The 27,603-nt window shown below is 40.5% G+C and overlaps 1 protein-coding gene across 1 annotated transcript in view; it reads right to left on the bottom strand.

Moving 5' to 3' along the window:
* SEC16B (SEC16 homolog B, endoplasmic reticulum export factor) overlaps positions 1-27,603 on the bottom strand; it is a 94,336-nt gene that overhangs the window by 59,120 nt on the left and 7,613 nt on the right. The gene's annotated exons all lie outside the window — the stretch shown is intronic.

The raw sequence follows: 27,603 nt of genomic DNA, 5'->3' as shown, positions 1-27,603 counted from the left end.
TTCTTTTTTCTTTTAAAGTTAATGCTTTGGGGATCTCATGAAAGAAATCTTTGCCTGCCCCAAGGTTATGAATATATGCTCCAATCTTTCTTCTAGAAGCTTTATAGTTTCAGCTTTCACATTTAGGTCTGTGATCTATCTCGAATTATTTTGGGGTGTGAATTCAGGAACAGCCAGATGGGAGAGTCGCACAGAACAAGGTATGTGGGAAGGTGCCAGGAGCTTCCAAATCCTCTCCCAGCATGCTACTCTCCCCATATCTTTGTGTGTTCACCAACCCAGAAGATTCTCCCCTTTCTTTATAAATGAGAAAACTGAAACTTGCAGACAATGAGTAATTTGCTCAAAGTCCCACAGCTAGCAAGGATAACCCAGATTTTGAATCCAGGGCTATGAATCTTTCATCACTGTTTATATTGCCTCTCAAGACAGCAGTTCAAAAACAGACAACACACAGATGTAGAAAAAAAAACTTATGGTTGCCAGGGGATAAGGGGGGAGGGAGGGATAAATTGGGAGATTGGGATTAATATATTCACACTGGCTTGGGTTCGGGGGAAGATGGCGGAAGAGTAAGACGCAGAGATCACCTTCCTCCCCACAGATACATCAGAAAGACATCTACACGTGGAACAACTCCTGCAGAACACCTACTGAATGCTGGCAGAAGACCTCAGACCTCCCAAAAGGCAAGAAACTCCCCACGTACCTGGGTAAGGCAAAAGAAAAAAGAATAAACAGAGACAAAAGAATAGGGATGGGACCTGCACAGTGGGAGGGAGCTGTGAAGGAGGAAAGGTTTCCACACACTAGGAAGCCCCTTCGCGGGCGGAGACTGCGGGTGGCGGACGGGGGAAGCTTCGGAGCCGCGGAGGAAAGCACAGCAAAAGGGGTGCGGAGGGCAAAGCGAGGAGATTCCCGCACAGAGGATCGGTGCCGAGCGGCACTCACCAGACCGAGAGGCTTGTCTGCTCACCCGCCCAGGCGGGCGGGGCTGGGAGCTGAGGTTCGGGCTTCCATCGGAGCACAGGGAGAGGACTGGGGTTGGCGGCGTGAGCACAGCCTGAAGGGGCTAGTGTGCCACAGCTAGCCGGGAGGGAGTCCGGGGAAAAGTCTGAACCTGCCGAAGAGGCAAGAGACTTTTTCTTCCTTCTTTGTTTCCTGGTGCGTGAGGAGAGGGGATTAAGAGCACTGCTTAAACAAGCTCCAGAGACGGGCGCGAGCCGCGGCTAAAAGCGCGGACCCCAGAGACAGGCATGAGACGCTAAGGCTGCTGCTGCCACCACCAAGAAGCCTGTGTGCGAGCACAGGTCACTATCCACACGCCCCTTCCGGGGAGCCTGTGCAGCCCGCCACTGCCAGGGGCCCGGGATCCAGGGACAACATCCCTGGGAGAACGCACAGCACGCCTCAGGCTGGTGCAACGTAACACCGGGCTCTGCCGCTGCAGGCTCGCCCCGCACTCCGTGCCCCGCCCTCCCCCCGGCCTGAGTGAGCCAGAGCCCCCGAATCAGTGGCTCCTTTAACCCCGTCCTGTCTGAGCGAAGAACAGACGCCCTTCGGCGACCTACATGCAGAGGCGGGGCCAAATCCAAAGCTGAGCCCCTGGGAGCTGTGAGAACAAAGAAGAGAAAGGGAAATCTCTCCTAGCAGCCTCAGAAGCAGCGAATTAAAGTTCCACAAGCAACTTGATGTACCCTGCATCTGTGGAATACCTGAATAGACAATGAATCATCCCAAATTGAGGAGGTGGACTTTGAGAGCAAGATTTATTATTTATTCCCCTTTTCCTCTTTTTGTGAGTGTGTATGTGTATGCTTCTGTGTGAGATTTTGTCTGTATAGCTTTGCTTCCACCATTTGTCCTAGGGTTCTATCCGTCTGTTTTTTCTTTTTTAAGTTAAAAACTTTTTTTCTTAACAATTATTTTTTATTTTAATAACTTTATTTTATTTTTTCTTACTTGATTTTATTTTCTTTTATCCTCTTTCTTTCTTTCTTCCTACTTTTTCTCCATTTTATTCTGAGCCGTGTGGATGAAAGGCTCTTGGTGCTCCAGCCAGGACTCAGTGCTGTGCCTCTGAGCTGGGAGAGCGAACTTCATGACACTGGTCCACAAGAGATCTCCCAGCTCCACGTAATATCAAATGGCGAAAATCTCCCAGAGATCTCCATCTCAACACCAACACCCAGCTTCACTCAACGACCAGCAAGCTACAGTGAAGGACACCCTATGCCAAACAACTAGCAAGACAGGAACACAACCCCACCCATTAGCAGAGAGGCTGCCTAAAATCATAAAAAGTCCACAGACACCCCAAAACACACCACCAGACGTGGACCTGCCCACCAGAAAGACAAGATCCAGCCTCATCCACCAGAACACAGGCACTAGTCCCCTCCACCAGGAAGCCTACACAACCCACCGAACCAACTTTAGTCACTGGGGACAGAACCAAAAACAACCGGAACTACGAACCTGCAGCCTGCAAAAAGGAGACCCCAAACACAGTAAGATAAGCAAAATGAGAAGACAGAAAAACACAGCAGATGAAGGCGCAAGATAAAAACCCACCAGACCTAACAAATGAAGAGGAAATAGGCAGTCTACCTGAAAAAGAATTCAGAATAATGATAGTAAAGATGATCCAAAACCTTGGAAATAGAATAGAGAAAATGCAAGAAACATTTAACAAGGACCTAGAAGAACTAAAGAGGAAACAAGCAATGATGAACAGCACAATAAATGAAATTGAAAATACTCTAGCAGGGATCAATGGCAGAATAACTGAGGCAGAAGAACGGATACATGACCTGGAAGATAAAATAGTGGCAGTAACTACTGCAGAGCAGAATAAAGAAAAAAGATTGAAAAGAACTGAGGACAGTCTCAGAGACCTCTGGGACAACATTAAAGGCACCAACATTCGAATTATAGGGGTTGCAGAAGAAGAAGAGAAAAAGAACGGGACTGAGAAAACATTTGAAGAGATTATAGTTGAAAACTTCCCTAATATGGGAAAGGAAATAGTTAATCAAGTCCAGGAAGCACAGAGAGTCCCATACAGGATAAATCCAAGGAGAAATACGCCAAGACACATATTAATCAAACTGTCAAAAATTAAATACAAAGAAAACATATTAAAAGCAGCAAGGGAAAAACAACAAATAACACACAAGGGAATCCCCGTAAGCTTAACAGCTGATGTTTCAGCAGAAACTCTGCAAGGCAGAAGGGACTGGCAGGACATATTTAAAGTGATGAAGCAGAAAAACCTGCAAGCAAGATTACTCTACCCAGCAAGGATCTCATTCAGATTTGATGGAGAAATTAAAACCTTTACAGACAAGCAAAAGCTGAGAGAGTTCAGCACCACCAAACCACGTTTACAACAAATGCTAAAGGAACTTCTCTAGGCAAGAAACACAAGAGAAGGAAAAGACCTACAATAACAAACCCAAAACAATTAAGAAAATGGGAATAGGAACATACATATTGATAATTACCTTAAATGTAAATGGATTAAATGCTCCCACCAAAAGACACAGACTGGCTGAATGGATACAAAAACAAGACCCATATATATGCTGTCTACGAGAGATCCACTTCAGACCTAGAGACACATACAGACTGAAAGTAAGGGGATGGAAAAAGATATTCCATGCAAATGGAAACCAAAAGAAAACTGGAGTAGCAATTCTCATATCAGACAAAGTAGACTTTAAAATAAAGACTATTACAAGAGACAAAGAAGGACACTACATAATGATCAAGGGATCGATCCAAGAAGAAGATATAACAATTGTAAATATTTATGTACCCAACATAGGAGCACCTCAATACATAAGGCAAATACTAACAGCCATAAAAGGGGAAATCAACAGTAACACATTCATAGTAGGGGACTTTAACACCCCACTTTCACCAATGGACAGATCATCCAAAATGAAAGTAAATAAGGAAACACAAGCTTTTAATGATACATTAAACAAGATGGACTTAATTGATATTTATAGGACATTTCATCCAAAAACAACAGAATACACATTTTTCTCAAGTGCTCATGGAACATTCTCCAGGATAGATCATATCTTGGGTCACAAATCAAGCCTTGGTAAATTTAAGAAAATTGAAATTGTATCAAGTATCTTTTCCGACCACAACGCTATGAGACTAGATATCAATTACAGGAAAAGATCTTTAAAAAATACAAACACATGGAGGCTAAACAATACACTACTTAATAACGAAGTTATCACTGAAGAAATCAAGGAGGAAATCAAAAAATACCTAGAAACAAATGACAATGGAGACACGATGACCTATGGGATGCAGCAAAACCAGTTCTAAGAGGGAAGCTTATAGCAATACAGTCCTACCTTAAGAAACAGGAAACATCTCGAATAAACAACCTAACCTTGCACCTAAAGCAATTAGAGAAAGAAGAACAAAAAAAAAACCCAAAGTTAGCAGAAGGAAAGAAGTCATAAAAATCAGATCAGAAATAAATGAAAAAGAAATGAAGGAAACGAAAGCAAAGATCAATAAAACTAAAAGCTGGTTCTTCGAGAAGATAAACAAAATTGATAAACCATTAGCCAGACTCATCAAGAAAAAAGGGAGAAGACTCAATAGAATTAGAAATGAAAAAGGAGAAGTAACAACTGACACTGCAGACATACAAAAGATCATGAGAGATTACTACAAGCAACTCTATGCCAATAAAATGGACAACCTGGAAGAAATGGACAAATTGTTAGAAATGCACAACCTGCCAAGACTGAATCAGGAAGAAATAGAAAATATGAACAGACCAATCACAAGCACTGAAATTGAAACTGTGTTTAAAAACCTTCCAACAAACAAAAGCCCGGGACAATAGCTTCACAGGCGAATTCTATCAAACATTTAGAGAAGAGCTATCACCTATCCTTCTCAAACTCTTCCAAAATATAGCAGAGGGAGGAACACTCCCAAATTCATTCTAACAGGCCACCATCACCCTGATACCAAAACCAGACAAGGACGTCACAAAGAAAGAAAACTACAGGCCAATATCACTGATGAACATAGATGCAAAAATCCTCAATAAAATACTAGCAAACAGAATCCAACAGCACATTAAAAGGCTCATACACCATGATCAAGTGGGGTTTATCCCAGGAATGCAAAGATTCTTCAATATATGCAAATCAATCAATGTGATACACCATATTAACAAATTGAAGGAGAAAAACCATATGGTCATCTCAATAGATGCAGAGAAAGCTTTTGACAAAATTCAACACCCATTTATGATAAAAACCCTCCAGAAAGTAGGCATAGAGGGAACTTTCCTCAACATAATAAAGGCCGTATATAACAAACCCACAGCCAACATCATCCTCAATGGTGAAAAACTGAAAGCATTTCCACTAAGATCAGGAACAAGACAAGGTTGCCCACTCTCACCACTCTTATTCAACATAGTTTTGGAAGTTTTAGCCACAGCAATAAGAGAAGAGAAGGAAATAAAAGGAATCCAATTCGGAAAAGAAGAAGTAAAGCTGTCACTGTTTGCAGATGACATGATACTATACATAGAGAATCCTAAAGATGCTACCAGAAAACTACCAGAGCTAATCAATGAATTTGATAAAGTAGCAGGATACAAAAGTAATGCACAGAAATCTCTGGATTTCCTACACACTAATGATGAAAAATCTGAAAGTGAAATCAAGAAAACACTCCCATTTACCATTGCAACAAAAAGAATAAAATATCTAGGAATAAACCTACCTAAGGAGACAAAAGACCTGTAATGCCAAAATTATAAGATACTGATGAAAGAAATTAAAGATGATACAAATAGATGGAGAGATATACCATGTTCTGGGATTGGAAGAATCAACATTGTGAAAATGACTCCACTACACAAAGCAATCTACAGATTCAATGCAATCCCTATCAAACTACCACTGGCATTTTTCACAGAACTAGAGCAAAAAATTTCACAATTTGTATGGAAACACAAAAGAGCCAAAATAGGCAAAGCAATCTTGAGAACGAAAACAGAGCTGGAGCAATCAGGCTCCCTGACTTCAGACTATACTACAAAGCTACAGTAATCAAGACAGTAATGGTACTGGCACAAAAACAGAAAGATAGATCAATGGAACAGGATAGAAAGCCCAGAGATAAACCCACGCATATATGGTCACCTTATCTTTGATATAGGAGGAAGGAATGTACAGTGGAGAAAGGACAGCCTCTTCAATAAGTGGTGCTGGGAAAACTGGACAGCTACATGTAAAAGTATGAGATTAGACCACTCCCTAACACCATACACAAAAATAAGCTCAAAATGGATTAAAGACCTAAATGTAAGGCCAGAAACTATCAAACTCTTAGAGGAAAACATAGGCAGAACACTCTATGACATAAACCACAGCAAGATCCTTTTTGACCCACCTCCTAGAGAAATGGAAATAAAAACAAAAATAAACAAATGGGACCTAATGAAACTTCAAAGCTTTTGCACAGCAAAGGAAACCATAAACAAGACCAAAAGACAACCCTCAGAATGGGAGAAAATATTTGCAAATGAAGCAACTGACAAAGGATTCATCTCCAAAATTTACAGGCAGCTCATGCAGCTCAATAACAAAAAAACAAACAACCCAATCCAAAAATGGGCAGAAGACCTAAATAGACATTTCTCCAAAGAAGATATACAGACTGCCAACAAACACATGAAAGAATGCTCAACATCATTAATCATTAGAGAAATGCAAATCAAAACTACAATGAGATATCATCTCACACCAGTCAGAATGGCCATCATCAAAAAATCTAGAAACAATAAATGCTGGAGAGGGTATGGAGAAAAGGGAACACTCTTGCACTGCTGGTGGGAATGTGAATTGGTTCAGCCACTATGGAGAACAGTATGGAGGTTCCTTACAAAAGTACAACTAGAACTACCATATGACCCAGCAATTCCATTACTGGGCATATACCCTGAGAAAACCATAATTCAAAAGAGTCATGTACCAAAATATTCATTGCAGCTCTATTTACAATAGCCCAGAGATGGAAACAACCTAAGTGTCCATCATTGGATGAATGGATAAAGAAGATGTGGCACATATATACAATGGAAAATTACTCAGCCATAAAAAGAAATGAAATCGAGTTATTTGTAGTGAGGTGGATGGACCTAGAGTCTGTCATACAGAGTGAAGTAAGTCAGGAAGAGAAAGACAAATACCATATGTTAACACATATATATGGAATCTAAGAAAAAAAAATGTCATGAAGAACCTAGGGGTAAGACAGGAAGAAAGACACAGACCTACTAGAGAATGGACTTGAGGATATGGGGAGGGGAAAGGGTAAGCTGTGACAAAGTGAGAGAGTGGCATGGACATATATACACTACCAAACGTAAAATAGATAGCTAGTGGGAAGCAGCCGCATAGCACAGGGAGATCTGCTCAGTGCTTTGTGATCACCTAGAGGGGTGGGATAGGGAGGGTGGGAGGGAGGGAGACGCAAGAGGGAAGAGATATGGGAATATATGTATATGTATAACTGATTCATTGTGTTATAAAGCAGAAACTAACACACCATTGTAAAGCAATTGTACTCCAATAAAGATGAAAAAAAACCCATATACACACTACTATGTATGGGAAAGGATCTAAGAAAAGAGTGGATATATGTATATGTATAACTGATTCACTTTGCCATACACCTAAAACTGACATAACATTGTAAATCAACTATACTCAATAAAAATTTTTAAAAATTAAAAAACAACAAAAAGACAGCATAGATCCCTTTTTTTTCATTCATTCATTTGTTCATTTATTCATTCACTGACAGCTTATTGTGTGCCAGGCTCTGTACCTGGTGTTGGGGATCTAGTCGTGAACTAGCAGACCAGAAAGAAGTGGCCAACATGAAGCCTACATGCTGGGAAGGGAGACAGACAAGCAAGCAAAAATCAATCCATCATGTAATAAACAGATGGCAGTTAGTGCCCTAAAGAAAATAAGAAACAGTCGGAGGCTAGAGAGCGTCAGGGCTGAGACGGGAGGCTACTTTAGGTAGAGGAGTCAGGAAATATACTTCCCTGAGAAGGTGAAATGAATTCAGTGAGGCATGTTCTAGGTATCATCTGGAGAAAGAGTGGAATCAAAGTGAACTGTAATTGCACGTCTTGAGGCAGGAACAAGAGTGACCTATTGGAGGTGTGAAAATGCCAGAGATACTGGAGGGAGCTGGTCTGGAGAGAGAAGGTGTAAAAGAGCCTCTCAAAGAATAAGAAAGTGAATTAACTAGGGAAATGAAGCAGCACTGTCGAACCCACTTGAGCCCTGTTTCCATAAAATGAAGACCGGCCAGCCAGCTGTGTGTTTTCATCCAGTCACATTCTGAGATCTGGTGCTTAGATGCAGACGTGAACAGGTGAGTAGAGTGTTATCAGGTCCGGAGGTCCACCAGGTGCAGGCAGGAGAGGGGGAGAGAGGTGGGGAGTTGAGCAGGGTCATGGACTCAGGTTGATGAGGTGGAAGGCAAGGTCCAGGAGCCATGACAGACAGTGGAAAGGTGTAGGGATGATGGCCTGGTGCACCTGGTGAAGTCGAAGGATGGTTGGAGTTGGGGTTCTAGATGGAGTGAGCTGGAAGTGGGGAGGTGGTGGTCACAGTGAGATGCCAGAAACCAAAGTTTTTGAGTTGGGGCAGGTACTAGTAATTGACACACCAGAGTGTTACTGTAAGAGTGGGTGGCTGAATGGGGAGAAAAGATTATTAAAAGTAAGGAAGTTAAGGATCCAAGAAGGCAGAATATTACTTGGACCACCTACACCAGTGGTCTCAAACCTGGTCACATACTAGAATGACCTGGGGAGCTCTTAAATACACAGGCCTCCAGCCCTCAAAAATTCCAGCTCAATTGTTTGGGAGGGAAGTGGTACCTGGGCTTTTTTTTAAAAGCTTCTTGAATAATTTTAGAGTGAAGCCAGGGTTGGGACTGACTGATCTAAGTGGGCCAACCACCGAGTGAGGACAGAAGTGGCGTGAAGATGGGGGAAGTGAGCCGGCAGAGCGTCACTGGATGAGGAGTGACTGCAGGTTGGTGAAGACTACAGCATGGAGGTTTATGGAGATTTGAGGGTTTGTCCTTCAAATTGGTGGGAAAAGGTCAGGGAGGAACCATGGTCTTGGAGTGGCCATGAGGAGCAAAGCAGACACCTATCCCATCATTAGGCCCTGGGACACTTGAAGGGTGTCCCCATGTCCCCAGAAGTGAGCCCATCATTAGGCCCTGGGACACTTGAGGGGTGTCCCCATGTCCCCAGAAGTGAGCCAGATATTCGAGCAAAAAGATGAGGGGGACATTCAGAGAACAGGTTGAGGACATAGGGGAGGTTTGGGAGTCAGGAGGGTGGGAGATAAAGTCAAATAAGGAGATGGACGAAGCTGTGTGGGAAAGGGGACCCGTGAGTCTTGCATTGAAATAATGACAAGGGGAGGCATGACGGATTAGCACCAAGGCCTTTCAGGGGAAGATGGGTATTTGATTCTAATTAGAGCCTCTCTTTTGCATTTTATGTAGACTCTTAGGCAGTGTATTCATTTCCTAGGGCCGCTGTAACAAATTACCACAAACTTGGTGGCTTAATACAACAAGAATTTATTTTCTCATAGGTCTGGAAGCTGGAAGTCTGCAATCAAGGTGTCGGCAGGACCATGCTCCCTATGAAACCTGTGGGGGAAAATCCTTTCTGCCTCTTCCTAGCTTCTGACAATGCCCAGCTATCCGTGGCATTCCTTGGCTTATAGCTGCCTCACTCCAATTTCTGACTCCATCTTTTTATTTTTAGTTAATTAATTTGTTTAGTTGTTTGTTTATTTGGCTGCATTGGGTCTTTGTTGCTGCACTCCAGCTTTTTCTAGTTGCGGCAAGTGGAGGCTACTCTTGGTTGCAGTGCACAGGCTTCTCATTATGGTGACTTCTCTTGTTGTGGAGAACAGGCTCTAGGAGCACAGGCTTCAGTAGTTGTGGAACACGGGCTTAGTTGCTCTGTGGCATGTGGGATCTTCCAGGACCAGGCTTGAACCCATGTCCCCTGCATTAACAGGCAGATTCTTTAACCACTGTGCCACCAGGGAAGCCCCTGACTCCATCTTTATATGGCTGTCTTCCCTCTGTGTGTGTCCAAGTCTCTCTCTACTTATAAGGCTACCAGTCATTGGATTAGGGCCCACCCTAATCCAGTATGACCAATCTTAACTTGATTACATCTACAAAGACTCTATTTCCAAATAAGGTCACATTCACAGCTACTGAGGTCTAGGATCTCAACACATCGTTTTTGGGGAGGAGAGGGACACAATTCAACCCACAACAGGCAATTTAAGGAGGTGATGTGACAGTCAGGAAGAGTGTTCTCATCCAAAGAACACAGGCTCTTTGGGTTTCTATTAAATCCGCTGCTCACCTATCATTGCATAAGAGGGCCAGCAGTAGGCCTACTTTATAGACTTCAGTGTCCAGGCAGGGGAAAGGGCAACCTCACCAAGCACATATGCTCAGTGGACTGTCCTCAACCCTGCCTGAGTGAGAAAACAAAGCTGATTCAGGGAAAACCCATCCTCATAGCGGATAAACAGTTCAAATAAACTTTGTGTTCATGGCAGGTCAGCAGTATCTTTGAATATACATAGAACATATATTTGATGAGAAGCTACAAAGTGACAAGATAATGAAAACCTCAAAGATTTCCTGCTACCTCACCATTAGCAGCAAGCAGTGAAGGAGACATAAAGCCAAAGAAAATAACCTGTGTTGTGCAAAGAACTCAAATTTAGTTGAAAAAGTAAGGTACTCCATCAATCAATTATCAAGGATTAAGTGCCTATTATTGTAGCATTGACACAAGAAAAATAAAATGAACAGCACTGCCCTGAAACGAACTTATCAGTTGGGGATGTGAAGAAACTAGAGCCACATATTAAAGACAATGTATAGTTAATTGCTAAATTGTATGGTGTAGATACACTCAATGATACAGAAATCCAAAAATAGAAGAGTAATGATTCCAGGATTAATCAAATGGGGCTTTCTGGAGTTCGATAAGTATTTCTTTGGAGTCTGTTCTGTATACCCCAGTCACCAGGATGGACCCTAAACCCCCAACCCTCACTCCACGAGATTATCAGTATCTCTGTTTCACAGGCGAAGAAACCAAGGTTCACTGACATAAAGTGACTCACCTAAGGTCAGACAGCTTGTAAGTTTCCAAGTCAGGAGTTGAACCCAAGTCTTTTATCCTCAACTCCATAGCTTTTTCTACAATGCATTGAAGGATGAATAGGGTTTGGATGGATAAGGCAAAACAAGGAGAGGGTTTTATGTGTAGGAAATTGGATTATTGGATAATCCAATAAAATAAATTTTTTTATTTGAAATAAAAAATAGGGTTTTATGTGTGGGAAATTGGATAAATGGATTAATATTTTATTATTGCATTTAGATAGTTGGCTCCTGAGAGCCAGCCTGTATCCCCAGATGAGATGCTGCTGTCAGTCCTCCAGCTCTTAAAATATCTGGGTCAGTGAGAAGAGGATCACAAGGTCTCCTTGTGCTTATTTTTAACTTAAAAATATAACTTTTAAAGAAAAGGAGAGGATAAAAAGGAAAAACATTTAAGAAATGTTACAAGCTCAAGTCAAAAGGGAACTATTCAATAGGAACAGCTAGGTTATTGACCCTGACTTGGAAGCTGCAGGGAGGGTCCCTGGTGGGTGAAAGCACTTCCTGGCTCTATCAGAACTGAGAAGGGTGGCCTGGAATCTACATCAGAACATGGACCTAAGACTGGAGCAGAAACTGATGGAAGGAGACATGCAGGTGTGGGTGCATGTGCACTTCCCCACACCTTCCTTCCCTTTAAAAACACACTGCCCTTGATCCATCCTTCAGAGAAGAAAGAGAGAAAGAAATTCAGTGGGTTTGTTCCCAGCATCTACCACTGGCTTTTGCAATTTCAGAACAAGATGAAAAGAAGGGGAGTCTTTTAAGCCATTGCCCTAAGTAATATGAAAGTGGCACCAATTGACATATGAATGCTGTTCTTAGAAGAAAGGTATTCTGAGTGCTGCTTTGTGTTTTTTTGAGAAAAAAACAGCAATAATATAACCACCTGTGCACAGCTGTCCCATCAGCTCAAAGATACCAGGAATGAGGAAGCTCTAAGTGCCACAAACTATTTCTCCCAGGACCTCAGAGTGAGATGTTTCTGCAAAGCATCCCACTGTGTCATGTGTCAAAAGCAGCACCTAAGAACAGACGGTTTCCCTCAGGACTGTGACAAGATGGGCACTTTCCAGCCTTGGGGTCCCGTGCAGGGGAAAAAGTATCAGAGGTAGGTCCTGAGTCTAAGGAATTTACTCCCTGGTTGGGTCACTAACCCAGGACCCCAGTCAGAGCAAACGTTCTCTAAATGTTAGAAGCAGGAGGAACTACAATCTTACAGCCTGTGGAATGAAAACAACATTCACAGAAAGACAGACAAAATGAAAAGGCAGAGGACTATGTACCAGACGAAGGAACAAGATAAAACCCTGGAAAAACAACTAAATGAAGTGGAGATAGGCAACGTTCCAGAAAAAGAATTCAGAATAATGATAGTGAAGATGATCCAGGACTCCAGAAAAGCAATGGAAGCAAAGATCGAGAAGATGCAAAAAATGTTTAACAAAGACATAGAAGAATTAAAAGAACAAACACCTAGAAGAATTAAAGAACAAACAAACAGAGATGAACAATAAAATAACGAAAATGAAAAATACACTAGAAGGAATCAATAGCAGAATTACTGAGGCAGAAGAACGGATAAGTGACCTTGAAGACAGATTGGTGGAATTCACTGCCACGGAACAGAATAAAGAAAAAATAATGAAAAGAAATGAAGACAGCCTAAGAGACCTCTGGGACAACATTAAATGCAACAACATTCTCATTATAGGGATCCTAGAAGGAGAAGAGAGAGAGAAAGGACCCGAAAAAATATTTGAAGAGATTATAGTCAAAAATTTCCCTAACATGGGAAAGGAAATAGCCACCCAAGTCCAAGGAAGTGCAGAGAGTCCCAGGCAGGATAAACCCAAGGAGAAACATGCTGAGATACATAGTAATCAAATTGACAAAAATTAAAGAAAAAGAAAAATTATTAAAAGCAACAAGGGAAAAACGACAAATAACAGACAAAGGAATGCCCATAAGGTTAACAGCTGATGTCTCAGCAGAAACGCTACAAGCCAGAAGGGAGTGGCACGATATATTAAAGTGATGGAAGGAAAGAATGGACAACCAAGATTACTCTATCCGGCAAGGATCTCATTCAGATTTGACAGAGAAATCAAAAGCTTTACAGACAAGCAAAAGCTAAGAGAATTCAGCACCACCAAAACAGTTCTACAACAAATGCTAAAGGAATTTCTCTAAGTGGGAAACACAAGAGAAGAAAATGATTTACAAAAACAAACCCAAAACACTTAAGAAAATGGTAATAGGAACATACATATGGATAATTATCTTAAAGGTGAATGGATTAAATGCTGCAACCAAAAGAAACAGGCTTGCTGAGTGGATACAAAAGCAAGACCCATATATATGCTGTCTACAAGAGACCCACTTCAGACCTAGGGACACATACAGACTGAAAGTGAGGGGACTGAAAAAGATATTCCATGCAAATGGAAATCAAAAGAAAGCTGGAGGGCTTCCCTGGTGGCGCAGTGGTTGAGAGTCCTCCTGCCGATGCAGGGGACACGGGTTCGCGCCCTGGTCCGGGAAGATCCCACATGTCGTGGAGCAGCTGGGCCCGTGAGCCATGGCCTCTGAGCCTGTGTGTCCAGAGCCTGTGCTCTGCAACGGGAGAGGCCACAGCAGTGAAAGGCCCGCATACCGCAAAAAAAAAAAAGAAAGCTGGAGCAGCAATACTCATATCAGACAAAATAGACTTTAAAATAAAGAATGTTACCAGAGACAAGGAAGGACACTGCATAATGATCAAGGGATCAATCCAAGAAGAAGATATAATAATTATAAATATATATGCAGCCAACATAGGAGCACCTCAATACATAAGGCAAATGTTAACAGCTATAAAAGAGGGAATCGACAGTAACACAATAATAGTGGGGGATTTTAAGACCTCACTTACACCAATGGACAGATCATCCAGACAGAAATTAATAAGGAAACACAAGCTTTAAATGACACAATAGACCAGATAGATTTAATTGATATTTATAGGACATTCTATCCAAAACCAGCAGATTACACTTTCTTCTCAAGTGCACATGGAACATTCTCCAGGATACATCACATCTTGGGTCACAAATCAAGCCTCGGTAAATTTAAGAAAATTGAAATCACATCAAGCATCTTTTCCAAACACGCTATGAGATTCGAAATCAATTACAGGGAAAAAAAACGTAAAAAACACAAACACATGGAGGCTAAACAATACGTTACTAAAAAATCAAGAGATCACTGAAGAAATCAAAGAGGAAATTAAAAAGTACCTAGAGAAAAATGACAACGAAAAAAAGATGATCCAAAACCTATGGGATGCAGCAAAAGCAGTTCTAAGAGGGAAGTTTATAGCCATACAGCCCTACGTCAAGAAACATCTCAAATAAATAATCTGACCTTACACCTAAAGCAACTAGAGGAAGAAGAAAAAAAAAAAAACCCTAGGTGAGTAGAAGGAAAGAACTCATAAGATCAGAGCAGAAATAAATGAAATAGAAACAAAGAAAACAGAAGCAAATATCAATAAAACTAAAAGCTGGTTCTTTGAGAAGATAAACAAAATTGATAAACCTTTAGCCAGACTCATAAAGAAAAAGAGGGACAGGACTCAAATCAATAAAATTAGAAATGAAAAAGGAGAAGTTACAACAGACACTGCAGAAATACAAAGCATCATAAGAGACTACTACAAGCCACTCTATGCCAATAAAATGGACAACCTGGAAGAAATGGACAGATTCTTAGAAAGGTATAACCTTCCAAGACTGAGCCAGGAAGAAACAGAAAATAGGAACAGACCAATCACAAGTAATGAAATTGAAACTGTGATTAAAAATCTTCCAACAGGGGCTTCCCTGGTGGCGCAGTGGTTGAGAGTCTGCCTGCTGATGCAGGGGACACGGGTTCGTGCCCCGGTCCAGGAAGATCCCACATGCCGTGGAGCAGCTAGGTCCGTGAGCCATGGCTGCTGAGCCTGTGCATCCGGAGCCTGTGCTCCGCAACGGGAGAGGCCACAACAGTGAGAGGCCCATGTACTGCAAAAAAAAAAAAAGAGAAAGAAAGAAAAAAAAATCTTCTAACAAACAAAAGTCCAGGACCAGATGGCGTCACAGGTGAATTCTATGAAACATTTAGAGAAAAGCTAACACCCACCTTTCTCAAACTCTTCCAAAAAACTGCAGAGGAAGGAACACTCCCAAATTCATTTTACGAGGCCACCATCACCCTGATACCAAAACCAGACAACGATACTACAAAAAAAGGAAATTACAGACCAATATCACTGATGAATATAGATGCAAAAATCCTCAACAAAATACTAGCAAACAGAATCCAAGAACACATTAAAAGGATCATACACCATGATCAAGTGGGATTTATCCCAGGGATGCAAGGATTCTTCAATATGTGCAAATCAATCAATGTGATTCACCATATTAACAAATTGAAGAATAAAAATCATATGATCATCTCAATAGATGCAAAAAAAGCTTTTGACAAAATTCAACACCGATTTATGATAAAAACTCTCCAGAAAGTGGGCATAGAGGGAACCTACCTCAACATAATAAAGGCCATATACGACAAACCCACAGTAAACAAAATTCTCAATGGTAAGAAATTGAAAGCATTTCCTCTAAGATCAGGAACAAGACAAGGATGTCCACTCTCACCACTATTATTCAACATAGTTTTGGAAGTCCTAGCCACGGCAATCAGAGAAGAAAAAGAAATAAAAGGAATACAAATTGGAAAAGAAGAAGTAAAACTGTCACTGTTTGCAGATGACATGATACTATACATAGAGAATCCTAAAGATGCCACCAGAAAACTACTAGAGCGAATCAACGAATTTGGTAAAGTTTCAGGATACAAAATTAATGCACAGAAATCTGTTGCATTCCTATACACTAACAACGAAAGATCAGAAAGAGAAATAAAGGAAACAATCTCATTCACCACTGCAACAAACAGAATAAAACACCTAGGAATAAACCTATCTAAGGAGGTAAAAGACCTATACTCAAAAACTATAAGACACTGATGAAAGAAATCAAAGATGCCAGAAACAGATGGAGAGATATACCATGTTCTTGGATTGGAAGAATCAATATTGTGAAAATGACTATACTACCCAAAGCAATCTACAGATTCAATGCAATCCCTATCAAATTACCAATGGCATTTTTTACAGAACTAGATCAAAAACATCTTAAAATTTGTATGAAGACAAAAAAGACCCTGAATAGCCAAAACAGTCTTGAGGGAAAAAAACAGACCTGGAGGAATCAGACTCCCTGACTTCTGACTATACTACAAAGCTACAGTAATCAAGAGAATAATATACTGGCAAAAAAAAAAAAAAAAAAAACAGAAATATGGATCAATGGAACAGGATAGACAGCCCAGAGATAAACCCATGCACCTATGGTCAACTAATCTATGACAAAGGAGGCAAGGATATACAATGGAGAAAAGACAGTCTCTTCAATAAGTGGTGCTAAGAAAACTGGACAGCTACATGTAAAAGAATGAAATTAGAACACTCCCTAACACCGTACACAAAAATAAACTCAAAATGGATTAAAGACCTAAATGTAAGACCAGACACTATAAAACTCTTAGAGGAAGACATAGGAAGAACACTCTTTGACATAAATCACAGCAAGATCTTTTTTAACTCACCTCCTAGAGTAATGGAAATAAAAACAAAAATAAACAAATGGGACTTAATGAAACTTAAAAGCTTTTGCAGCAAAGCAAACTATAAACAAGACAAAAGGACAACCCTCAGAATGGGAGAAAATATTTGCAAATGAAGCAACTGACAAAGGATTAATCTCCAAAATATGTAAACAGCTCATGCAGCTCAATATTAAAAAAAAAAACAACCCAATCAAAAAATGGGCAGAAGACGTAAATAGACATTTCTCCAAAGAAGACATATAGATGGACAAGAGGTACATGAAAAGCTGCTCAACATCACTAATTATTAGAGAAATGCAAATCAAAACTACAATGAGGTATCATCTCACACCAGTTAGAATGGGCATCATCAAAATATCTACAAACAAAAAATGCTGGAGAGGGTGTGGAGAAAAGGGAACCCTCTTGCACTGTTGGTGGGAATGTAAATTGATACAGCCACTATGGAGAACAGTATGCAGGTTCCTTAAAAAACTAAAAATAGAATTACCATATAACCCAGCAATCCCACTACTGGCCATATACCCAGAGAAAACCATAATTCAAAAAGACACATGTACCCCAATGTTCATTGCAGCACTATTTACGATAGCCAGGTCATGGAAGCAACCTAAATGCCCATCGACAGATGAATGGATAAAGAAGATGTTGTACGTATATACAATGGAATATTTCTCAGCCATGAAAAGGAATGAAACTGGGTCATTTGTAGAGATGTGGATGGACCTAGAGACTGTCATACAGAGTGAAGTAAGTCAGAAAGAGAAAAACGAATATCGTATATTAACGCATGTATGTGGAATCTAGAAAAATGGTACAGATGAACCAGTTTGCAGGGCAGAAATAGAGACAAAGATGTAGAGAACAAATGTATGGCCACCAAGGGGGGAAAGGGGAGGGTGGGATAAATTGGGAGATTGGGATTGACATGTATACACTAATATGTATAAAATAGATAACTAATAAGAACATGCTCTATAAAAAATAAATAAATAAAATGAATTTCAAAAAAAAGAAAATGTTCCCTGAATGTTGAACATCACTGAAGGATAAGACTACCATACACAATGCAACAAGACAACTGTGCAAATCCCTGGCAACCTGAGGGCTGAATTGTGTGCCAGGAGAGTTCCAAGAAGGGCAAGATCAATACAAGTTGGTTTCACTGAACAAACGAGACTTCAGCCAAGCTCAGAATGGACACAACTTGCACTGAAAGGGAGTGACAGGTTCTTGGGGTGAAGAGATTTGTTTCTTCAGGCACTGTGTGTGCGCCACAAATGCAATGATGAGCAAAGTGCATCCTGGTCCCTGCTTTCACAGAGCTGTTGTCCAGAGATCAGTTTCCTTAGAGTCCAGGGTACTGGTGGGTCGTGACAAAAGTTGACATTTATTTAGGGCCTATAATGTGCCAGGCACTATGGTAAGTGCTTCACAAATATAATCTCACTTGCTCCTCACTGTAACTCAAAGATAAGGGGGGTTTCTATTATCACCATTTTATGGATTGGAGACTGAGCCCACTGAGCTAATTAGTGGTGACGCCAAAATTCAAATCCAGGGCTGCCTAGCTCATGGGCCATTCCCTCTCCACAATACCCCATGGGAAATGATGTCAGGGGAGGGTGGATGGTGGAGTGCTTGGAAGGCCAGTGAAGCAGTCCATGTTTGCTGTGGAGGAAATAAGGTATTGGTTATCGGTTGTGTCTTCCTGCTGTTACCTTAGCTGCTTTGCCTAAATCAGATTCCCAAGGTTCACACACAGAATTCAGAGGACCCTTCAGGCATGACACACTCTCTCCCTCCAGATCTCCATCAGCTTTCCTGCCATAGTGAACTGCAATGGCCATCTTGAGAGAAAATTTCAGTCCTATTTTTTTCTCTCCCTTAAATTCTAAACCTATGAGAAACCGTAGGAAACCATTCCCCATGGTTTTTCTCATCCAGCCCTATATTGGCCTTTTTTAGTTTTCCCAAGATCCACAAGAACCTTCACAGTTACCCAGAGACTAGCACACTAGTTATTTAAGTGACATCTTACCACCCAAAGCATATGAAGGAGAAGAGAGATGCTGCAAATTTCTCCTTAGCTTTTATTTCTCCATCTTCCCAGGGAGGAAAAGGCATGAGAGAAGAGGTATCTGCACTCTCTCCACCTCCCGAGAGGATGAGGGATTGTTCCCTGCCCTCAGTCCTTTCCTTCACTCTGAGTTGGGAAATACTGCTCCCAAGGAGGCCAGCCAGAATCATGAAGGTCAACCCACCTGGAGGACATAGAACTGGAGATGTTACAGTAAATGTGGAAATTCTTAAGTTCATATAGATAATATCTGCTTATCAATTATAAAGCACTTCCAGAACAGGCCTTCATTTGAATCTCTCACAATAGTTAGGTGGGTTTTAATGCTGATATGACTTTTTTTTTTTTTACAGTTGAGGAAACTGAGGTACATAAAAAAGAAGTGGGTCCCTAAGGTCAGAGAGGTAGAACTTGCAGCCAGGCCCTCTGAGCTCAATTCTGTCCTCTGTCATCTCTTGCATATCCACTCAGGAACGCTGATTTGGATAAAGGTGCCAGATAGGGATAGGAAAGCTTAACGGGCAGTCTCTATGATGTCATCCTCCAAGATTAGGGAGATTTGCCCAAATAGTTTTAATTTCATTTTGTACTCTCCTATGATTCTACCCTCCAACAACATGCCTTTCTCTTATAATAGTTGGCTTGGTGCTAACCAAATTTCAGAGTAGTAAGTTCCATATACTCACTATTTCTGTGGAAAGAAGTGCTATTTTTACTTTGCCCTAAACTATTTCTTTAAAATGATAAAGTTGCCCCTAGTTCTTGTGCTCTGGGATTTCATAAGTTCATATTTTTATCTTACGATTTTCATTATTTTATAAATTTCAATTATACTCCCCTCTCAGCCTGGGTCTTTACAGAATGAAAAGCCCTAATTCTTTCATCATCCCCCACAAAGGCCTCTCCTGACCCTCTGGCCCAATTTAGGCATCCTTCTCTAGACCTTGGATGGCTCTGTATGTCTTTGAGGTGTATCAGATCATCAGGCCCTCATCACTTTGTCCATTATTCTTTATAAAAGAGCACAAATGGCTTCAGCTAAAATCAAATGCAGAAATATTTGAGAGACACTTTTAAAAATCAAGCAATTCTTTTGCTCCAAGTCAGCCCAGCATAGGCTGAATGAAAAAAATATACATTTTTGCTTCAAGTCTGAAATAAATTTGAACACACCGCTACTAGTCAACCTTGTACTCTATTATGAAAATGACAATTTGCAAAGCACCTTCACATAGATTATTATCTCACTTGACCCTCACATGAACCATGCATAGTAGAAAAAATGTATTATTGTCCTCATTTTTCACATGAGAAAAGTAAAAAGATGACTCTAACCCACAGTCAAACAGCTGGAATTAGAGCCCCAGTCACTGGCCTTCCATCGAGAGAATGGTCTTTTATCCACTGTGCAATGTAGCCTTCCTTCTAAACACTTGTGATTTACATTGAAGCACCAAACTACCTCTCTCTGAGTCTTTTTCAGTGGCCACAGCACAGTCACAAAATATTCTATAGTTCTACTGAAAGGAAAGATGTTTAAGGTTAATCTAAACCCTCTTCCCTTTTCTCTCTACCTGCTCTCCAGCGGCAGTCTCAGCCACAACACAGGCATCATTGTCATCTCCACGCAAATGCCTCCCAAATCTGTATCTCTAGGCCACACCTCCACTCTGGCACCAGAAAGGTATAAAACTGCATACTTGACATCTCTTGGATGTCTCAGTATGTTCCCTTTTGATGTTCCTCCTCTCAAATACCTATCCAGGAACCTACGAGTCTTGACTTTTCTCTCTCCCTCCCCTTACCCCCACTGCTATATCCAATCTAACACCAAGTCCTTTCACTTTTACCTCCCACACAGCTCCCGTGCTGTCCATTTCTCTCCTTCCCCATAATCACCACCTTAGTCCAAGACCGTCATCTCCCCTTTGGACTTTCATGGACTCCTAACTGGTCTCCCTCTCCAGTCCTTCCTCCTCACTATAGACTATGCCATTCTGGTCATGCCATCCCTACCCCACCCCTGCTTAGAACACTTCAATGGCATCCCATTGCTCGTAGGGTAAAGGCAAAACACCCAGAACGGGCCCACCAGCCCTGCCTAACCTGGTCCCACCTCCAGCCTCATCTCACAACACTCGCCTTCATTTCTTAAGCTCCAGCCCCACTAGCCTTCGTTCAGGCCTCTTTACTCACCATGCTTTCATTTGCCACAGGGTCCTAGCATATTCTTCCTTGTCTTCCCTGATTATTTAAATTCCTAGAATTAGATTCCTAGAAGGCTCCAACTTCATATAGAGGTTCAAGGGTCTTTCCTCAGGAAATCCTATCTTGACCTCCCTGAGTTAAATTCTTCCACTATGCTTTTCACGGCACTGCTTGGGCATGGCTTTAATTTATGTCTGTCTCCCCCACCAGATTTGTAAACTTTTGCTCACCATCATATTCCCCATGCTGTGCTGAGCTTGGAACACAGAAGCACGTCAATAAATGTTTGTTAGATAGATGAATAAACTCACTAATGAGGAAACGGTTGTATGGATTATACATCCTCATTATGGAATACTAGGCAGCTGTTAAAAAGAATAAGTCTATATGTTCTAATACAGAATGATGTCCATGACATATTATTAATTTAAAATAGTACATTACAGAACAGTAATGTACTATGTACTATGATCAGTTATTTTTTAAACCTATGTATGTCTTTATTTTTAAAAAATCTCTGTGTGTATGTATACATGTGAATGTGTTTATGCATATGTGTGTATATGTTTTAAATGGCCTGCAATACACCTGAAACTAACATATTATTATAAGTCAACTAAATATCAATAAAAAATAAACAAATACAAATAAAAAGGTCTGCAAGACTAACACCAAACTGCTTACAGTGGTTGCCCTGGAGAAAGGGACTGAGACAGGATACAGAAAAATAGAATAGAAACTTCTACTCAAAAACTCCTTGCTGGTTTGACTTTTTTCAATGACCCTGTGGTATTGTAATTATTTTAACAATATCATTTTTAAAGATAATGATAGAACTCAACAAAGTTCAGGAAACTGGCCATTTCTATGTACAGCAAAAATAAAATAAAATAACCACTTTGTGTATGATTCCTCAACAATGATAAAGTTCCAGAAATCAGCATATTTCCAGATCAGGTCTCCAATCTAGCTGTGATGAAGAGGCAGCACGGTGTCTGGAGAGTAGCACTGACATATATACACTACTGAATATAAAATAGTTGGCTGGTGGGAAGCAGCAGCGTAGCACAGGGAGATCGGCTCGGTGCTTTGTGATGACCTAGAGGGGTGGGATAGGGAGGATGGGAGGGAGGCTCAAGAGGGAGGGGATATGGGGACATATGTATGCATATGGCTGATTCACTTTGGTGTACAACAGAAACTAACACAGTACTGTGAAGCAATTATACTCCAATAAAGATCTATTAAAAAAAAGAAAAAAGAGGCAGCACGGAAGAGAACAAGGAGACATGCCAACATGTGTTTGTCTCATTCTTTTTAATAACTGCTTAGTATTCCATAATGAGGATGTACATCACATACAACCCTTTCCTTCCCTCACATGACCCATATAAACAATAAACATTTTGAAAAAATCACTGCTCTTTATTTAGTTATACAATCTTGGAAGGAAAATAAGAGAAACAAATAATACTGTGAATTTTTCTTAGTTTACTTAGCTTTTTTTTGTTGTTGTTAAATAAAAGTGATTATGTGTAGATACTTTTATTTTCCTTTACTTGCCGAAGAACAAATCTTTCGTTGTCTTTACCATAGTTCCAATAGAAAAGATAGCGTTCTACAGCCACGCAGGCTGCAGAGGAAGGAACAGGGACAAATACACGGGTGATGTGCAGACAGGATTATTCCACAGCTAATAGCACAAAACCTCAGTTCAGTTGTCAAGAGAAGTGTGTGCAGGTGGATAGACCCACAGTTAGAGGAAAAGAAGAGGTAGCTGTGTGGGAGTGATTTCTCCAGCAGCCAGCCTACAAGAGAGAGCTGGGAAAAGTCTGTGAATATAGAATAAATGCTGTCACTTGGAGCTGCATTGATTCTTTTTTCAGACTAATGGCTTAGACGGTAGAACAACCAAACGATGACTAAAATGTGAGTCAAATGCTTTCAAATAAAATCATTCTAATGAAGCAGGAACACAGGCAAGCAGAGAGCAGGTCATTAGGGGTTCTAACCAATACTTGTTAAACCTGAAGAAACTCACTCTCCTTAATGACTGCCTCTTTCAATCTAAGTCATTTTGACATTAGTGAGCTGGGGACAATCGATCTTTATTACTAGTGATATCTACTGATCAGCTCTGAATGGTGGGAAAGGTAGCTCCCAGTGGGGCTTGTGTACTTTTCTCAATCCTGATTTGTCTTCCTTCTCTCCTGGGGTCTCTCCAGCATGTCTTCTACTATCCCAAAAGGTGTCAGGAAATTCTAAAATTAGCTTCAAAGTTGGTATCTTGATATTTTTGAAAACTAACTTTCATTTAAATAGAAAAATAGCTCACATTAAGAAGTAAGTTTGGAGACTTCCCTGGTGACGCAGTGGTTGAGTCCGACTGTCATTGCAGGGGACACGGGTTCGATCCCTGGTCCAGGAAAATCCCACATGCCTCAGAGCAACTAAGCCTGTGCGCCACAACTACTGAGCCTGCGCACTTAGAACCTGTGCTCTGCAACAAGAGGTCACGACAATGAGAAGCACATGTGCCACAATGAAGAGTAGTCCCCACTCACCACAACTAGAGAAAGCCTGCATGCAACAACGAAGACCCAACGCAGCCAAAACTAAACAAAATTTTAAAAATAAATAGATAAATGTGTGCCTTTATGTATTTATTTTAAAAAAAGAAAAAAAAATGGTGCTGGAACAACTGAATATCCAATGCAAAAAAATGAATGAAGACACTGTCCTTATATCTTTCACCAAATTAACTCAAAATGGATCTTATACATGAGTGTAAAAGGCAAAACTAAAAAACTTCCAGAAGAAGACAAGATAAAAACTAAGGCACCTTAGATTTAGGAATGAGTTTTTTAGATATAACACCGAAGCACAATCCATGAAAAAAAATTGGACATATTAAAATTAAAAACTTCTGCTCTGCAAAAGACACTTAAAAGAATAAAAATATAAACCACAGCTTGGAACAAAAATATTTGCAAAATGCATATCTGATAAAGAACTTGTACCTAAAATACACAAAGAATTCTTAAAACTCAACAATAAGAAAACAAACAACCCCATTTACGAATGTGCAAAAGCTCTAAGCAGACACTTTACTAAAGAAAATATACAGGGCTTCCCTGGTGGCACAGTGGTTGAGAGTCTGCCTGCTGATGCAGGGGACACGGGTTCATGCCCCGGTCCGGGAAGATCCCACGTGCCGCGGAGTGGCTGGGCCGTGAGCCATGGCCGCTGAGCCTGCGCGTCCGGAGCCTGTGCTCCACAACGGGAAGGGCCACAACAGTGAGAGGCCCATGTACCGGTAAAAAAAAAAAAAAAGAAGAAGAAGATATATAGATGGTAAATAAGCATATGAAAAGATGCTCATCATATTGTCATTAGAGAATTGTAAATTAAAACAACAGTGAGATACCTCTACTACACACCTATTGGAATGTCTAAAATCCAAAAACTAACACCACCAAATGCTGATGAGGATGTGGAGCAATGGCAACTCTCATTCTTTATTGATGGGAATGCAAAATGATACAACTACTTTGGAAGACAGTATAGCAGTTTCTTATAAAATTAAACATAATCTTATATGATCCAGCAATCGCATTCCTAAGTATTTACCCAAATGAGTTGAAAATTTACATCTACCCAGAAACCTACACAAGAATGTTTATAGCAGCTTTGTTCATATTTGCCAAAACTTGGGAGCAAACAAGATGTCCTTCTGTAGGTGAATGGGTAAACAAGCTGTAGTATACCCATACAGTGTAATATTATTCAGTGATAAAAAGAAATGGACTATCAAGCCATGAAAAGACATGGAAGAAACTTACAAGATACAAGATCAGCTTACAAAAATTACTGGTATTTCTCTATATCAGAAATAATCAACTGGGAAATATAACAGAAATAAAATATTGTTCTCAAGGGCAACAAAACCAGTAAGGTACTTGTAATTAACATAACTCAGAACAATCCACACAACTTTAAGGAGAACAACTTTAAATTCTATTTAAAAACATGAAAGATCTGAATAAATAGCAATATATCCCTGTTCATAAATGAGACAACTTAAAATTGCAAAAATATCAATACTCCTCCAAATTAATCTCTAAAGTCAACACAATTCCATTCAAAATTTCAGCCAGATTTTTTGACGAACTAAAGAAATTTATTCCAAAATTTATCTAAAAGGATAAAGATTCACTAAGAGCTAAGTCATATTTGAAAAAGAAGAACACAGGTGGAAGAGTTACTCTTCCAGATATTAACACATGCTTCAAAGCTAAAGACATAAAACAATGTGATACTATTATAGGAACAGATATGTGAACCAAGGGAATAGAATAGAAAGCAGAGAGCAGACACATACATGTATACCTGGAAACATGAAAAAAATATTACCCAGGCTTTAAAGTTCAGTGAAATTAATTATAATTTCATTTAATCATCTTCATTTTAAAAGAACAAAATATATAAATTCTGGTACTGCTTAGGAAAATTCAAGATTCCTGGTCATTTTAACAGTGAGATAGTTCATTCACATAGATGATTCCATGATAGATGGATAAACTTCATACACTAGAATAAGGTTTCTAAGAAGCAATTTCCTGGCTTGTTTGAAGAGAGAGTTTGACATAGCCATAAGGAGCTCCAATTCTGGAGTCAGAAACACACATGGACTGGATTCCAGGTCTGTCATTACTACATACAATATGGCAGGTTTCTTAGATCTACAAGTCTTGATTTCTTCATCTGCAACATGTGATAAAAATGGTTCATACCTCAAAGGGTTGTTGCGAAGATTAGGTGAGAAGATGCCTGTAAAGTGCTTAGCACAGTTCTTGACCCATAATAAGCACCTAACATCTGTGAGCTGCCGTTATTACTATTATTCTAAATGGCTTGCATATTGAAAGAAGCAGAAAGGGAAGAAATAGTAAATGGATGGTGTGTAAATGAGATGCTTGAAATATGTTAGGGAGCGTGGCCTCGGGGAACAGTTGATAACGGGAAGGTCAGCAGAGTGGGAAGAACTAGAAAAATCCTATGTGCCCTCCTCAGTGAAAAGGAGGGCAAATGGAAGCTGACAGCAGGTTAGTAATTTGTGTTTAAGAGAAGAGAGGATATCATTGTGGATGATTAAAACCGTAATCTACCTCTGGCTTTTTCTCTTACCAGATGCACCTAGAACACACCAAAGCAGAGAAGAAACAGCACAGACTAGCACGCGGTTCCACGCCGGTACTGCCTAACTGTGCTTATCCTCCATCAACAGGTGTATGTGAGCCACAGGTAAAGCAAACCTCAGTTTACGAGTCACATAATAAAAGCCACAAGATGCAAAGGGATCCAGAAATTCTCTAAGCTGGTGGTTTTCAAGTTTTTAAGCCACAAAACCTTTTCTTAAGAAAAGCATGAATAAAAAAATAAAAACGTGCAGCTACTCAGGCCTCAGCAGCAGAAATGGAGTCCCAGAGCCCAAGAGGCTCAAGTCTACACCTGCAACCCCCCATCCCGAATGTGGCTCGGAAGTATAATCTGAAAGCCACTGATACCGTCCTACCCCTCAACTTTTTTTTTTTTTTTTTTGGCCATGCCACACGTCTTATGGGATATTAATACCCCGACCAGGGATTGAACCCGGCCCTGGCAGTGAAAGTGCCACGTCCTAATGACAGGACCGTCAGGGAATTCCTGCCCCTCAACTTCAGAGATGTGGAAAGTGAAGGTCAGAAAGGCGAGAGGACTTCCACAAAGTTGTAACCACATGGGGACAGAGCTAAAACAGAATCGAATCCAACAGTTATCTGACGGCCAGTCAGGTTCTCTTTTTACCATTGAACATTACCTTCTTGACTGACATACCAAAAAGATGAGGAGGAAAGTAAAACATGTTTGAGAAGAATGTGCCTCATCATAGGAAAAACATAAAAATGGAAGGCTGGAGAGCAATGAAGCCTGGCAGCTTGGGCTCCACGAATCTGCATATGAATGGAACACCACCTCCATCAGTGGCTGACTAGAGTTACCAGAACAGTTTTTTGAACACTAAAACAAATTAAGCCAAAAAAAAAAAAAAACCCCTTCAGCAATTCCCTGAAGGTCCAGTGGTTAGGACTCAGTACTTTCACTGCCAGGGTCCGGATTTCGATCCTTGGTTGGGAAACTAAGGTCCCATAAGCCACAAGGTGCAACCAAAAGAAAAAAAACCCTTCACAGCGAATGCATAACAGAATCACATTTACAACTATACTGCATATGAATGCGCACAATTATACTTTGGA

The sequence above is a fragment of the Globicephala melas genome, chromosome 1, assembly GCF_963455315.2.
Source record: "Globicephala melas chromosome 1, mGloMel1.2, whole genome shotgun sequence".
Lineage (NCBI taxonomy): Eukaryota > Metazoa > Chordata > Mammalia > Artiodactyla > Delphinidae > Globicephala > Globicephala melas.
This window is presented reverse-complemented; position numbering and strand designations above follow the sequence as displayed.